Raw genomic sequence first — 17,386 nt, forward strand, 5'->3', positions numbered from 1 at the left:
AGATGGGAGTCTAGGATTACACCTAGTACCCTGGCATGAGGGGAGGGACTGATGATTGTGTTATTGATCTTGATGGAGAAGTCAGGGGAGGGGACACGGGCTGGGGGGAACACGAAGAGCTTAGTTATGGAAAAATTGAGTTTGAGGAAGTGGAGGTACATCCATGCCGATATGTCACTTAGTAGGTTAGTAATGCGAGAGGAGACTGAAAGAGTGAGGTGAGGGGTAGAAAGATAGATTTGTGTGTCATCAGCATAGAGATGGTACTTAACGCCATGGGAGTTTATCAAGTGTCCAAGGAAGGAGGTGTAGATGGAAAAGAGAAGGTGTCCAAGGACAGAACCTTGAGGGACCCCTACAGAAAGAGGGAGTGGAGAGGAGGCAGCGTTATAGGTAACACTGAAGGAACGCTGCGATAGGTAGGAGGAGAACCAGGAGAGAGCAGAGTCTCTGAGACCAAGAGAGTGGAGTTTTTTGAGGAGGGGATGGTCAACTGTATCAAAAGCCGCAGAGAGGTCAAGAAGTAAGAGTATGGAGTAGTGCCCATTGGTTTTAGCAGTTAGTAGATTAGTGAGTTTTAGTAGGGCAGTTTCAGTGGAGTGTAGAGAGCGAAAGCCAGACTGTAAAGGGTCAAGAAGGTTGTTGTCGGTGAGGTGGGAGCTCAGGCGATTGTAGACTAAGTGTTCTAGGAGTTTAGCGGTAAATGGCAGCAGGGTCTTAAGTTGTTCAGGTTGGTGGGGTTTAGGGAGGGCTTTTTAAGTATGGGAGTGATGTGCGCATGCTTTAGAGGGGAGGGGAAGGCACCAGTAGAGAGGGAAAGATTGAGGATGTGAGCAAGGGAGCATAGGATAGAAGAAGAGGGTGACCATAGTAGTTGTGAGGGCACAGGTTCCAGGGGGAAGGTAGTGAGACGGGCTTCTGAGAAAACCTTAGTGACCTCTTCAGTAGTAGCAAGGTCAAAAGAGGAAAGTGTTGAGGGAGGTTTAGTATAAGGTATGCTAAGTGGGATGTATGTCTGTGCAGTGGCGATGCCCCTACGAATTGCGTCAATCTTGTTTTTGAAATGATCTGTAATCTCGTGAGCAGTGAGTGAGTTACTGGGTGGAGGTGGAGAAAGTAGAGAGTTAAAAGTAGAGAAGAGACGACGAGGAAGGGATGACAAGGTATTAATAAGAGTGGCAAAAGTAGGCTTGTTTGGCAGCATGAAGGGAGGAATTGTATGTTAAGAATGCAGATTTATATCGGGTGAATGCTTGTTGAGATTTGGTTTTATGCCACAATCGCTCCAGCGTACGACTATGTCCTTTAAGATTTCTGGTGTCGTCAGTCTGCCAAGGTTCTAATGGTCGAGGCCTGATACTTCGTGTTGTTAGAGGAGTAAGTGAGTCTAATGTGGATGAAAGCGAACTGTTGTAGACAGCAGTGGCCAGGTAAGGCAAGACGGGAGAGATCCTGTCGTAGAGTTGGTCAGTTGCAGAGTGGAAAGGAGCAGGGTTCAAGTTGTGAAGGTTTCTGCGAGTAATTGTTTGCTGTTCGGAGGGATAGGTGTTTGAAGACAAAGACACTGTGAAGGTGATGAGATTGTGATCAGAGAGAGGAAAGGGAGTGTTTGTGAGGTTGTAGGGAGTGCAAAGATGGGAACAAAAAACAAGGTCTAATGTATTATAAATATTATTTGGTGTAGCGCTAATGACAAGTAAATTGACAATATAAGAAATCGTAATAAACAGACAATTAAGTGGAAACATACAGCAAGGCTCCCCTTATGATAGCCCCAATGGGGGAATATAGCCGTGAATTGCTAAGTAAGTATAGTGGTTCCCTCTTAGGAACACAATGCACAAACATGTGTTAGTGAGACACCACTCTATCAAGCAATGAGTGATGAGAATAAATACATAGACAGGCCACTTCAAACAATTGGTGTGAGTTTCTTTGCAAACATGAAAGTGCCACTGGTTTCACAATCCTTAAGTGGTCTGGGTGCCCCCTCACCTCCTTACAATGACCCCAAGGGTCAGCTCACTTGTTGTATAATAAGCGTTATGCGCAGGAGCCACCTCGTCCTCACAGGGACCACACTGGATACCACAGTAGACCCACTGCCTTCCAAATCACCTCCAATCACTTGATAAATACCGCTCACATCAGCAGGGTCATGTTCAGAGACAAAAAAGATCCTCCATAGCGTAATACAGTACTTTATTTGTAAAGAAACATCAAAATGCCCACTCACATTTAGATAAGCCAAACATCACCCTGCTGTAGTGGCTCTACTGTGGTATGCAGTGTTGTCCCTGTGAGGACGAGGTGGCTCCTGAGCATAACGCTTATTATACAACAAGTGAGCTGACCCTCGGGGTCATTGCAAGGAGGTGAGAGGGCACCCAGACCACTTAAGGATTGTGACACTAGTGGCACTTTCACGTTTGCAGAGAAACTCACACCATTTGTTTGAAGTGGACTGTCTATGTATTTATTATCATCACACATTGCTTGATAGAGTGGGGTCTCACTAACACGTGTTTGTGCATTGTGTTCCTAAGAGGGAACCACTATACTCACTTAGCAATTCACGGCTATATTCCCCCATTGGGGCTATCATAAGGGGAGTCTTGCTGTATGTTTATCCACTTAATTGTTTATTATGATTTCTTATATTGTCAATTTACTTGTGTCATTAGCGCTACACCAAATAATATTTATATTGTGCATGCTTTTTGATAAAAAGGTGGGTGTTAGCAGCTTTTAGTAGGGAATCCATCTAAGTGCAGGAGGTTCTTTATATTAAGGTCTAATGTATTCCCATCAGAGTGAGTGGAGGACTGTATACAATTTGCTAATGCAAAAGATGAGGTTAGGTTGAAGAGTTGGGATGTAGCCGGGTTGTTGACATTATTAGGGATGTTAAAATCTCTGAGAATGATAGTGGGTAGTTCAGAGGAGAGAAAGTAGGGTAGCCAGGCGGAGAAATCATCAAGAAAGAGGGACACCGGTCCAGGAGGCCGATAGATCACTGCAATCCTCAGAGAAATGGGAGAAAACAGCTGGATGCCGTGGATCTCAAAAGAAGAGAAGGATAGAGAGGGTGGGTTAGGGAAGACTTGAAAGGTGTTGAGTGGGGATAGAAGCAAACCAACTCCACCACCTTTCCGACCACTGGGTCTGGGTGAGTGGGTCCAGAGAAGGCCTCCATAGGAAAGTGCTGCGGGAGAAGAAGAAACTGCTGCTTGAAGCCAGGTTTCTGTAATTGCTAGTAGGTTAAGGGAGCGGGAGAAAAAAAGGTCATGGACAGAGGTGAGCTTATTACAGACAGAGCGGGCATTCCATAACGCACCACAAAAGAGAGGGTGGTTTTTGGGAGCACGGGGACCGATATTAAATTGAGGGGATTGCGGCAATTCCTGGAAGAAAGAGGATGCCTGGTGTGGGGGTGAGATACTGGAGGACCAGGGTTTGGGAAGATATCCCGAGAGGTTAGGAAAAGAATGGTGAGGAAAGTAAGATAGGAGCGGGATGTACACGAGCGCACATGCCTTCCAGTCCTGGTGTTTGGGTCAGCAGGAGAATGAAGTATCAACAGGAGGTGATGAGAGCAGTAGTAGGGAGGTGGTAGCAGTGAGGGTGAGATGTACAAGTTTTGGGTGGATCAGAGGGGTAAAGAAGTGAGATTTTGGGAATGCAGGATAGTAATATGAAAAGGAGGAGTGGAGGGGACATATTAAAAAAGGTACACTGCGTCGGACACAGACTTGTAAGAGATGTTTTCCAGGGTGTTTGCTTGCAGTCTGTCCAGCGTGCAGTAGAGTTTCTTGCTGTTGTATCATCCTGCTGCTTGAGTTATCCTGCTTTAGTTAAACTGCTGTGTTCAACTGCTTCTTAGCACTCCATCAAAAACAGCACTCACATAAAACAGCACCCCATCTGTGACTATGCCCCCGATCTCTGACCACCCCCCAGGAGCTGATCTAAATTTATAGGGAGATGGTCAAATGAGTACTCATCTCCGCCCCAATTAGGAACATGAATGGGGGGGATGTTTCTCAGACACAGGCCACAGTCATAAAAAGAGTGCAAAGAGAGGTGAGAACTAATCAACATAGACAAAATAAATATACACTATTTGTTCTGAAATTAACAGAAGTCCATGTGTTGTTGCAGTTTAGAGTGGAGAGAGCAGATAGCAGCAACTTACCCAGAGAAGGCAGGAGTCTATGCGTTGTTGCAGTTTAGAGTGGAGAGAGCATAATGGTTGCTTCCACTTTGGCATGAATCATTGCTTGCGTTATTTTGTTTCTAACAGCTTGAATACATAGGATTGCGACATCCATGATTTGACCATAATTTGTTTAGCTGCCGTGGTAACCTTCAGGAGAAGCTTGAATTGGGATTTAGAAATGGATGAAGGGTGGAGGTTTAAACAGGGCTATGATTGGGTCTGGCGACAGTGGTTTTGCAAAAAGCAAGGACAGCATATGAAAATTTTCGTCCCAAAAAGCTTGAGCTACCGGGCAAGACCACCAAATATGAAAATACGTTCCTTCCACCGCTGATTATCACTTTATACAAGCTGCTAGCAGGCTTCAGCACTACTTGAAGTTAGTTGAAAGACTGCTAGCAGCTTGCTTAAAGTGACAATCAGCACTCCCATTAGGATCTGTGTTGAACATTTACAAACTGGATCTGAAGGGTGCTTTAAAGGCTTAGAGAAAGCTTATTAAAGCTAGCTGAAAGTTTCATAAAAGCTTGTTGTTAACACTGCCTTTATACAAGCTGAAGGCTATATGAAAACAGGCCGAAGAGGCTTCAGGGCCATTCACCATACATTGCGCATGAGCTGCAAGAACCCAAAAGAGACAGTAGGTTCCCGATGACATAAACAAAGAAAATGGTGGAGCAGGACCCAACATGTGGGGATAAAAAAGTGCTTTACAACAGACACTGCTGGTCCCAGGCATTTGTCTGGCTACCTAGGTACATTTGTTCACATGGGTCCAAGGCATGTGTCTAGCTACACCTGTTCAGGCAAGTCCCAGGCCTGTGCCCAACTATGTGGCTACCTGGGGACACAGTAATTACATCGGAGCTGTATAGGGTTCCAACATGTATGAACAATCTTAAGACAGATTTTGTATTTTGAAGAGCCTTTTTAATGAAATTGTTGAAAGAGCAAATATTCTCTTATGTGCCCAAATCTCCATTTCATTCTCCTGTACAGCACTGAAAACATAAAAAGGGAGAAACAGTATGGTTGCTAGGAGCAGAAAGAATAGTTCATTTTTTCTTTTATCTCTTGGTAAACAAGGCCCTTGACAGAGCTGGCCTGAACAGACAGAATAACATTAAAGAGTACCTGTCACCCATAAAAAGTGAAAGGCTATATACTGTGGATTTAACCCGATAATTAAATATCACTATTAGAAGCAAATGACAGTACTGTTTTATGAGACATATTGTTATTTTGTTATTCAAGCCTTTGTGTTTTTTGGGGGAAAACATCAGATTTCAGCTTTCAGCAGGTAATGGTAGATTACTGTTAAAGTGTATGTCAGGGTAAAATACACAAATCATATGCAGTATATCTTTGCAATACATACATATCTCTCCATATTTTATTCCCTTAAAAACATGGAAAGTACAGAAAATACCTGTTTACCTGACAGAAGTACACTCCTCACTCCTGTTGTATACAGCACGTGCATTCTTCTGGACTGAAGTTGCAAGAAATGGGGTCAGCCCTGCCCAGTTGTCTTTTGTTAAAAACTGAACCCCTTCACCCTTGTCACAGAATATATTGGAGGAAATGTTCTACAGCTCATTGAAAGAACTGTGAAGACTTTGACATAACACCACACGTGTACAGGACAGCCCTGAATTTTGCATGCAATCAATTGGTATATTTTTTCACACTTAAACAGATCTTATGAAATGCTTTCAAAGTGTAACAGTTTTAACTGCCATTCAATTTTTAATAATTCAATGTAACAGACCAAAACAAAAAATAGGAGAAGTCCGTTGCTCAAGTTTAGATACACTTTAACAAAAATAGATTTTAATCGCCTGTTATTGTTCAATGCAATTTGCTATGCAGGTGAAGGGAGGGAGCTCCAGCACACAGCTTGTAATTGGCAGCCTCAGCTTGGTACCTGTGTGCTGTGTGAAGGGGGAGGAGGGGGTGTTTTCCCTTCCCTCCAATTAGCTGTCACTGAGCTCTGCAAAGTGCAACTTCAGCTCCCTGCTTTCTGAAAGCTAAGACAAGCTGTATAAATACTGTACTTTGAAAAGCTGTAAAGAAGAGAAGACTGAAGATAAACAGGTACCATTTATGTAGGCGGATTTATTACAATTCTGTGTATGGCCTGAGGGCAGTCACTTCACTGGGGATATTTAAGGGTTCACAGCCACTTTAAAGTAACTTACAGGATATAGAGAACCATTCAAATCAGTCCTTGCCCTAGATGTTGCACAATTTAAAAAAAAGGAAATTTTATTGAGCTAGAGTGGAAACATTAAATACAGTTATAAATATTAAGAAAAAAAATGCCTACATGAGCTAAAAAAAAAAAGTGATGGGTTTCATCTGAGGTCCCATTCACGTTATTACGTTAGCATGTTAGTGCAGCACATTGACTTTAATAGGCTCCTTAACTCCTTCAAATGCACCCAAAAGAGGTGTGTATAGCATTTCTGGCAGCACATTACACTGTGATTCACATATATTGGCAAGGTGAGTTGGAAGTGCCATTCAGAATAAATGACAGTGCTTCACACAATTGCAGGCAACACATGTTGTTGTGTGTTACTGTTGCTTTAAAAAAAAGTCCTGGATTCTTTCCTAGATACACAGAATATAACTGGATACTAACATTTATAGGTAAAGTTGATCCAGGGAATATCCGATTGCCTCTCAGGGGATCAGGAAGGAATTTTTTTTCCCCTGCAGGAGCAAATTGGATCATGCTTTGCTGGGGGTTTTTTTGCCTTCCTCTGGATCAACTGTGGGTATAGGATTATAACTTTTATTTTTGTGGTTGAACTGGATGGACTTGTCTTTTTTCAGCCAGACTAACTAGGTAACCAGAGGCGTCCCTAGGGTTGGTGTCACCCGATGCGGTAACACATGGTGTCACCCCTCCAGAGAGGAAGGAGCGGTGCCAGTGTAGCGGTAAAATGAGTATCCCGTGAAGATATGTATCCCCTGAAGCAACTGTGCATGTGCCGGTATCAGGCCGAAGAAGCCAATCTCCGACTTTAGCACAGAGCTGCCACAGTTAACCCCTTACAGGCTGCAAACCGCTGAAGCTGATCCCGCAGATCACTATGGGTTGCAAGATCAGTTAACCCCGTATAGCTTCATGGGATACTCATTTTACCGCTACACTGGAGGCAGATGTCACTGTGCCAGGAATCCGGGATCACCCCAATAACTGGACAGGATCTTCACAGAGCCCAGAAGCTCTGCTGGAATCCTGCTCCTGCACCCTCTGTGATGGTGTCACCCGGTGCGGCCAGCACCCCCCTAGGGAGGCCACTGTATGTAACTATGAAATAGTGTGAATGGGGCCTAAGTGCCTTGTATATGTTGCCCTTCACATCTTATCTTCTTTCTCTTTTGCTTTGCTTCCCATGCGGTTTTAATGACCTAGTGTGATCACGGTTCCAGATGTAGAATTTGCCTAATAAAATTCAATTACATTTTAGAAAAATAAAGTGAGAACACAGTAATATGGCACAGGGTACCAGCACAGTGCAAAACTAACCCCCACACCCCAGTAAACACTTGCTACAGAAATGCCTTAATAAATAAAAAAAGAGACTTTTGTTTTGTGGCCAATTATGCGTTACAACTGCAGAGGCACCGGTTACCCTCCGATGTAATGTATTGTTTATGGAAGGCGCCCAGCATTGCCTCAGTGTTCTGAAATTCCGAGACACTGCACAAGAACACAGCTATACACTGAACAACAATGGTTGTATTAGAGACACACTGCAGGCTGGCACTGAATCAGAAGCAGAGCTGCAGCACAATGATGTCATCGTTTGCTATGAGGCTCTGGTTACTTGTGAGCACAATCCGGAGGGTGTGAGGGGCCAGCTATAGAGCAGAGCCAGCATCTCTCTCCTGCTCTGACAGATCCTTCCTCAATTTATGGGAATGTTCAATTTACTTCATGTGGCTGATTTCAAAAACACAGCTACATCTGACTGATTCATAGTTAGATTTTTTATCTCCAAGTGAAGGAGCATAGACCATGCTGGTATCATGAACGCTTCTCTGACACATTAGGAGATGTACATTAACCACTTGCCCTACTGAGGATTTACCCCCCCTTCCTGACCAGGCCTCTTTTTGCTACTTGGCGCTGCACTAATTCAACTGATAATTGCGCGGTCATGCAATGCTGCACCCAAAACTAAATTTAAGTCCTTTTTTCACACAAATAGAGCTTTCTTTCGGTGGTATTTGATCACCTGTGCGCTTTTTATTTTTCACGCTATAAACAAAAAAAGACCAAAAATTTTGAAGAAAAACGATATTTTTTTACTTTCAGCTAAAAAAAATATATAGTAAACTCAAAGTTAGTTATAAATTTAGGCCAAAATGTATTCTGCTACATGTTTTTGGTAAAACAAAATCCCAATAAGTGTATATTGATTGCTTTGTGTGAAAGTTATAGCGTCTACAAACTATGGTATAGATACTGCAATTTACACCATTTTTTTTGCTATACAGCGCTGCACTATTTTAACGGACAATTGCGCGGTCATGTAACACTGCACCCAAATTAAATTTACATCCTTTTTTGCCACAAATTGAGCTTTCTTTTGGTGGTATTTGATCGCCTGTGTGTTTTTTATTTTTTGCACTATAAAAAAAAAAAAAGGCTGACAATTTTGGAAAAAAAAAAAAAACATTTTGGACTACTGGACATGTCCAGTAAAAAAAATTTAAAAAATCAAATTTAGTCATAAATTTCTGCCAAAATGTATTCTGTGACATGCCTTTGCTAAAAAAAAATCCCAATACGTGTAAGTTAATTGGTTTAAGTGAAAGTTATAGCGTCTACAAATGGCGGGAAAGATACTGGGATTTTTATTTTTTTAATTATACTAGTGGCGGTGATCAGCGACTTATGGTGGTGATCAGCAATTTATGACAGTGATCAGCGACTTATGGCGGGACTGCGGCAGATATTTTGACAAGGGGGGGGGGGACGGACTTGGGGTCACTGACATCCCCAGTGACAAATACAGTGATCAGTGCAAAAAAACCAAAAACAAAACACTAACTGTACTAATGGCACTGGGGAGGAAGGGGTTAACTTTTTTATTCAATGAAAGGGTTAACTGTGTGAGGGGAGTGTTTTACTAGTGGGCGGGGGTGTGTACTTCACAGGAACACACTGATCCCGAGAGATAAAGTCTTCTCTCCGGTTCAGCGTGCTCTGAACTAACAGATAGCAGAACTGCAATGTAAACACTGCAGCCGTGCGGTCAGTGATTACCGGTAATCGCCGTGAGCCGGCGGGTAATGACCCGCCGGGATCCAATGATGGACACCTGCTGCCTCGATCAGCGGGATGGGTAGGGCGGGCACGCGCTTCGCGCGCGACCCCTACCTGTTTTGCACAGCGATGTTAAAAGACGGTGCTGTGCGCACAGGTGCCGCCCTGCCGCAGTAAAAACACTGCAGCGGGTCGGCAAGAGGTTAAAGCAGATCTAAACCCATTGATTTACAGTTTAAAAAAAACAATTAAATTCTTGGCATGCCAGGAATGCTAACTGTCACATTTGCTTGCGCTGTCAAACCATCAAATGGCTGGAGTCATAACTGATCCCATGTGTACAACCATGGCAGTTGCAGATCAAGCAGAGGCAAAGATGGCAGCTTCCTTGATTGAAAAGAACAGGAGGGTCTAGTTCCATTTTAACCACTTAAGCTCGTGAAGATTTTACCCTCTTCATGACCAGGCCATTTTTTGCTATTCGGCACTGCGCTACTTTAACTGGCAATTGCACAGTCATGAAAAGCTGTACCCAAATGAACTTGATATAATATTTTTTTTTTTTTGTCTTTTTTTAATTTGTGTGAAAAAAAAATTTCACTTTCAGTTATAAAACATATCCAAAAATCTAATTTCTTCATACATTAAGGCCAAAATGTATTCTGCTACATGTCTTTGGTAGAAAAAAAATCTCAATAACTGTATATTAGGTGGTTTGTGTGAAAGTTATAGTGCTGTGCTATGAGACACATGCTGGATTTTCAAAAAATCAGCGATTTAGGCCCCTTTCAGATGGGGCGGACCAGTCAGTGGATCCATTTGATCAGACGGGGCTCTCTCCATTGATCACCACTGAGCAAGTGGATGACATGTCTGTGTCCGCTCCGCTGCTGCAGAATGGGGACAGACACAGCCCATTGTTTTCTATGGGGAGGACGGATGGAAACGGACCACCTGTCTGTTTTCCACCCAACTGTAATCCGATCCACCGAATGGATGGGGAATGAATCCCTATCTGTTTGTTTTTAACATACAGGATCGGCTCGGGTGCTGGAGGGTCTCAGCGGGCACATGTCCACTGACACCTGCTGCTCCATAGAGAGATATGGATGGTCCAATTTGGTATACCTGAAAAATATCACAGAGGACAAGGGGGCATTCTTTACGTCTGGAGGAAAAGCAATTTAATCTCCAAACACGGAAAGGTTTCATCACAGTGAGAGCTGTGAAAATGTGGAAAAGACTCCCTCAAAAGTTGGTTCTGGCCAGCTCAGTGAATTGCTTCAAAAAAGGTCTGGATTCTTACTTAGATACACAGACTATAACTGGATACTAACATTTATAGGTAAAGTTGATCCAGGGAATATCCAATTGCCTCTCGGGGGATAAGGAAGGATTTTTTTTCCCAGCAGGAGCGAATTGGATCATGCTTTGCTGGGGTTTTTTTTTGCCTTCCTCTGGATCAACTGTGGGTATAGGATTATAACTTTTTTTTTCTATGGTTGAACTGGATGGACTTTTGTCTTTTTTCAGCCAGAATAACTATGTAACTATGTGTACCTGATCAGACAGTCAGTGTGAAAGGGGCCTTATACTGGGAGACTGTGATAGTGTGGTGGGCAATCTGATATTGACACTAAAAGTGATCAGTGCTGGTACTATAGGAGAGATGAAACGCACCGGCGCCACTCTTAAGTGTAGAGATTTCATTAAAATTAGCAATTTATTAGATAGAACACTCACAAACCACAAATATAAGGGTAATTTTTCACCACTGTCCCCTGATGAATTAATTTTAGGAGGGGGTCCCTAAAATCTAAATTTTTTTTTAAAGTTCCTCTGGGGTAAAAAAGGTTGAGAAGGGCTTGTTTTTCATAATTTCCCTGTTGGGAATTCAAAAGTATGCCAGCCTCCATCCTGAGCTTCTCTGCATCCTCCAGAGCTCTGGACACCACCATAGAAGCAGGAATGAAGAGGACTGCAAAGGATCTAGATACCACACCACCGGGACTCATTATATAACGACACGCTATCTTATATCTCATGTTTGTGAGTGTTCTACCTAATAAATTGCTCATTTTAATGAAACCTTTTGCACGTAGAGTGGAGCTGCTGTGTTTCCTCTCTTTTTTTGTGTATTAGAGTTGCTTCACACTTTGACAGCTGGCCACCTTCAACTCTAGGACTTACTTCCATTAAGGAGCCTCCTTTTATCCTTGGATCCATACTTAGGACAGTGTCGGATTTTACACGTCCATTAGCCTTGATTACATATATGGCCTTTATGTCATTTATTTTACCTGGTTTAGATATAAGGTCTATTTAGATATCAGTTTGTACATCTGGGACAGTTTCTAAGCACTCCCTGCCTTTCCCCTTCCAGTGCTAATACTATACACTGTCACTGTACGAATGACAGTGGCTGGGAAGAGGTTAACATCTAGAGGCAATCAAAAGGATAACTGTGTGCTTAACAATGTGCGCTGCTTTTTCTGAGCGATGTGCCTGTTTTTACTCCCTGCTTTGCAGGAAGAAAAAAAAACTGACATCACTGCGGTCTGTACAGAGCCCTGTGTTTGTCAACACAGAGCTCTGTTCTGTCATTCGCTCAGCCGGTCCCAGCCATATCATTGACTAGGACCTGCTGATTGGCTTGTGCTGTACCGAATGACAGCAAAGCTGGTGCGACACCTGTTTCCCCTACCCAGAAATGCAAGTTTGCATACATGTACGTGATCTGGCGCAGAAGAGCCGCTGGCACACTGTATATCTGCATGGGCCGGTCACCAACTGCTTAAACAGATTCAGAATACTTTATTAATCCCAACAGGGAAATTAAGAAAAACAAGCCCTTTTCAACCTTTTTTACCCCAGAAGAACCTTTTAAAAAAAAAAGTTAAGTTTTAGGGAACCCCTGCTAAAATTAATTAATCCGGCGACATTGGGAAGAATGACCCTTATATTAGTGATCAGTGTGAAGAATTAACCCCTTTACAGTGGTGGACACACACAATGTCACCCTTACGGACAGCAAAAAAGATCACTGGTGTCATGCCGCTGGCATTGGACCCTGAACTATCCAAGCACCATCAGATGGGAGGTCAATCAGTCACAGCTCAGGGAACCCCTAACCACCTCTGGAGGAACGCAGGCTGAGATTGGATGCATTCATTCAGGACAAATTGCTAGCTTAAAGCTTCATGCACACTGGGGCTCTTCTAAATGCTTTTTTCTGTCAGGAGAAAAGCGGCTGCAAAAAAACGCTCTTAAGCCACATGTTTCAAGTGCGTTTAGAAGCATCATGCGCTTAGGTATTTACTCAGTTCATTTGCCAGAATATTAATTTAAGTGGCCACTGAAATGGAAAAAAAAAACCGCTCAAGAGCTAAAATAGTTTTAAACGGCCTTTTAGATATGCTTACCCACATTTAAGTATGTCAGGCGGTTTTTATGCTCAAATACTCCACTCATGAACGCACAAGTGATTTTTTGTTTTGCCTCTAAACTCCTGTAAAATGCCTATAGTGTGCATGGACACATAGGGTAACATGGAAAGGAGGGAAAAAAAAAAAAAAAAAAAAACGCAACTTCAAACACCTGTATAAGCAGCATTTTTAGCTCAAGTGTGCATGAGGCCTAAATCTGAACTCCACAAAACAAGTAAAAGTAGAATTATAGGCAAAACTTTTGTTTTCATTGTGGATAGAGTAAGGGAGGGTTATAACTCCATCAATTTTTTTTCTTGCCATCTGTCCCCTACTGTGGAAGTTTCCTTTGACTTCCTGTCCCAACAGGAAGTGAGGAAAAAATCCCTCCAAAGTGAGGGAATTCCAGGGTGTACTAGGGTTACCGGTGCTAGTGTCCCCATTGGAAGTTTATTCCTCTATTCCTGTTCTGAGGATAACCCAACACTTTGTTTTACTTTCGATGATAATGGTAAACAGGACAAATAGAGAGGGTGGATCTCCATATAACAGGGGCACAAACAACTATAAAAAAAACCTGACAGGTGTTCTACACCCTCTCTACTCTATCCAACGCTACAAAAAAGAAAAGAAAAATACATGTTAAATATGTAAATAAATGTGCTCATTTCTGTTAAAATTTCCCAGTTCTTTAGAAAAATTCTGTTTAAAACGATGTGACGTCACAGCTTCCTTTAGGCTGGGGGACACACTTCCATAGTGGGAATGTACATTTCAGCTCTACATTTAATGTGTGTTTCTGCACCTCACGCATAGGGCACTCTTTGACTTGAATAATGGGCATACTAAAACAGCCACCTGTTGTACTAAAAGGAAACATTGGAGACCGAGACGCAATCACCAATCATTCAGCTAGGGATTACTCTGCGGGTGAGTAACAAAACAATAACCTATTGAACAAAGAAATGAACTTTTAATAAACTAGATAACCTCTCTGTTTTAATTTCCTTCAGACTTTATCCATTGCTATGCACGTTACCTGTATTAGTATATTGATAGGAAGGTATATTATATTTCCATGTTTTAAATTTTCTTTTTTACATTTCTCCAGTTACTTCCTTGTTTCCAGGCCTAGACAAATGAGATCATAAATTGCAGGAGTCTTCAGGAGGGGAGGAGGGATTTTCTCAGCTAACTACACTCTCCTGTCTGCATGCCTGAGCTAAGGGCAGATGGACTCCAGGAAATAAATGCTACATGAATCATCTGCCCTTACTCAAGATAGACACAGACAGAAATGCATGAGTAGTGTTTTTCAAAAGTGACTTCTGAGCAAAATAAGGCATGGAAACATTGATGGAGGGGTGTATTTGCTTTGAATGTTAAAAATTAATCAAATAGCATTTTTGGTTTGTGGTGCTCAGGTGTAGTGTAGTTCTGCCTTAAACAAAATCACCCACTCAGCAAATTAACCAGTTACAAATGGAGTTTTCCTGGGGCTATATATATATATATATATATATATATATATATATATATATATATTACATATATATATATTACATATATATATATTACATGTACAGAGAAGGAAAATGATTTGTTTTCATTCCCAACAAAAAACAAGATTTCCCCAACAAGCTACAATATTAAACTTCAGTATCCATTTCACACCTGGTAATAGCTACATCCATCACATATTAAACATTTCTGGAAAGAAAAGGTTATTTAATGCTCATACCAATCATTTTCATTCTTTCACTTTTTTTAACCTGATAAGAAAGAATGTGATGCCCTGCACTCACACATCATTCAGATGGCATCAGACAACGAACATTCCCTTCAATTCCTGTGCAGTTTTTATTTTTAAAAACAGCTACCAGCATTTTGCCATCTTAGTGTCAGTTGGCCAGGAAATGAAGGTAATGCATACTCGGAGAACAGTTAGGCCATGTTTACACTTGTGCGTTGCGGGCATATGCGTGCGCTTTTTCCTCAACACACAAAAACATGCAGCCCTTTAGCAGACACGTGCCGTTACCATTAATAATGGGTACCCTCATACATCTTGCTAGCGTGTGTGCACTCATGTATGGCAAACCACATGGTAACAAAGTACATGTTTTTGTGCAAACAATTATTTTAACAGGGTCAGTAAACTCTTTTGTGCGTTTTTCGTGCATAGAGGAAGCCTTTTCAAATGAATGGGTTAAACATAACACGAGCATGCTCTGGCACACCTACATAGTGTGAACTGAGCCTTAGGACACCATGAATCCATATCATCTGTCTTAGAAGTAGTAGTGTCCAGGCCTACCAGACAGTAGGAATGGATTTAGCACCCACCTGGGCCACATCTCGTGTAAATGAGTCCCTAAATTAAATAATCTGCAAATTCTGGAAGCAGTTTGTAAGAGCCATCGTAATAAGCAAAAGATCTTTTCATAATAAAGATTAATGACACTATAACAGCTGTCATAAGACTATCTTCAACAACAATATCTGAAAGAAAGGAATTTGACAATGGTCTAACACATGACCACGGATGGGCAGATAATTCCCAGAGAACAATGTGTCGAGAAGCATTTGGTTGACGATTGTAATGAATGATTGGACCCCTGCACAAGACTGGACCCCATGAGGGGCACGCACCAGATCTTGTCTTATACTATGAGTAGCGTGTACTAAAGATTGCTGATGACTCCCCTCCCATAGAAGAGTGACAGATCAGGCACTGCTCAAATTAAAATTCTTCTTTGCCCTAAAGCGAAACTGATCTAAAAAAGTAAAGACTAGCTATGGTATAGAGAAAATTTAGTAAGGACACATGTGCCCAAGAGGAAGCCTGAAAAAAAAAACTTTTTTCTGAAATTCCCATTGAACAACAATAGTGCACTTCCTGGTATGGAGGTACCTTGATACTCCTGTACCTATAGCCTCATAGTTGCATATCTGCAGTGTTGGATCTATAGCACTGCTATCCACTGATTACTAGTCTCATGAGATTTGAAGTGAGATTTGGTGATGTCACTACCGTGCTGTTCACTTTCCTCTTTACTTAAGGATCTGACATGAGAAAGCAAAAGTTTTACCTCTTCCAAAGATGGCCTCGCCCATACACAGACACAGTGCAGAACAAGGCATGGTAAGTCAAAACTAGGGAAAGATCAGCTGCAGGGAGACCACAGGCAATCCTGGAGACTAGTCCTTTGCACTACTGCCTTTTTTTGGCCACGGCTTCCAGAGTTCAGTTTCTCTCTAATGAGACCCTGGTTACCTGAGGGGCAAATTATCACTCAAGCACATCTGACATAATGATTGCATAGAAATGCTTAAAAGCAAGAGTACTGCTTACTTTCACTGCGATATTTACAGGCAGCATCAGACCCACTGTGAAAACATAACAAGCTGCTATTAAAGTGGATCTAAAGTCAAAGTTGTAAAAAGAAAATTGCCATCTGTAAGGAGCATCTAGAAATATTATTTGTGTCCACGCAGGATCCTGAAAAATGTTCCTTATTTCTCGAATTCCTCCTGAAAATTGGCAGTGTATGTCTCCTGCCTTAAGCCTCCAAGCTGTATATCTGCAGTGAGAGATCATCTAAGGCAGTGGTGGGCAACCTTTTTTTTCAACTGAGCCAAATCTCGCCAAAACCACGATTGAAATTTATTTTGAGAGCCACATTTTTAAAACTGAAAATACATCTCCCATATAGTAATTCATCCCCCATAGTAATTCATCCCCCATATAGTAATTCATCCCCCATAGCAATTCATCCCCCATATAGCAATTCATCCCCCATATAGCAATTCATCCCCCATATAGCAATTCATCCCCCATAGCAATTCATCCCCCATATAGTAATTCATCCCCCATATAGTAATTCATCCCCCATAGTAATTCATCCCCCATAGTAATTCATCCCCCATAGTAATTCATCCCCCATAGTAATTCATCCCCCCATAGTAATTCATCCCCCCATAGTAATTCATCCCCCCATAGTAATTCATCCCCCCATAGTAATTCATCCCCCCATAGTAATTCATCCCCCCATAGTAATTCATCCCCCATAGTAATTCATCCCCCATATAGTAATTCATCCCCCCAATAGTAATTCATCCCCCCCATAGTAATTCATCCCCCATATAGTAATTCATCCCCCATAGTAATTCATCCCCCCTATAGTAATTCATCCCCCCTATAGTAATTCATCCCCCCTATAGTAATTCATCCCCCCTATAGTAATTCATCCCCCATATAGTAATTCATCCCCCATATAGTAATTCATCCCCCATATAGTAATTCATCTCCCATATAGTAATTCATCTCCCATATAGTAATTCATCTCCCATATAGTAATTCATCTCCCATATAGTAATTCATCCCCCATATAGTAAGTCCCCCATATAGTAAGTCCCCCATATAGTAAGTCCCCCATATAGTAAGTCCCCCAT

The 17,386-nt window shown here is 42.0% G+C and overlaps 1 protein-coding gene across 3 annotated transcripts in view; it reads right to left on the reverse strand.

Annotated features, from left to right (window-relative positions):
• LOC149441469 (phospholipid-transporting ATPase IA-like) overlaps positions 1-17,386 on the reverse strand; it is a 213,811-nt gene that overhangs the window by 66,312 nt on the left and 130,113 nt on the right. The gene's annotated exons all lie outside the window — the stretch shown is intronic.

This window comes from Staurois parvus, unplaced genomic scaffold (genome assembly GCF_062004578.1).
Source record: "Staurois parvus isolate SC_StPar_1 unplaced genomic scaffold, SC_StPar_1.0 ptg000980l, whole genome shotgun sequence".
Lineage (NCBI taxonomy): Eukaryota > Metazoa > Chordata > Amphibia > Anura > Ranidae > Staurois > Staurois parvus.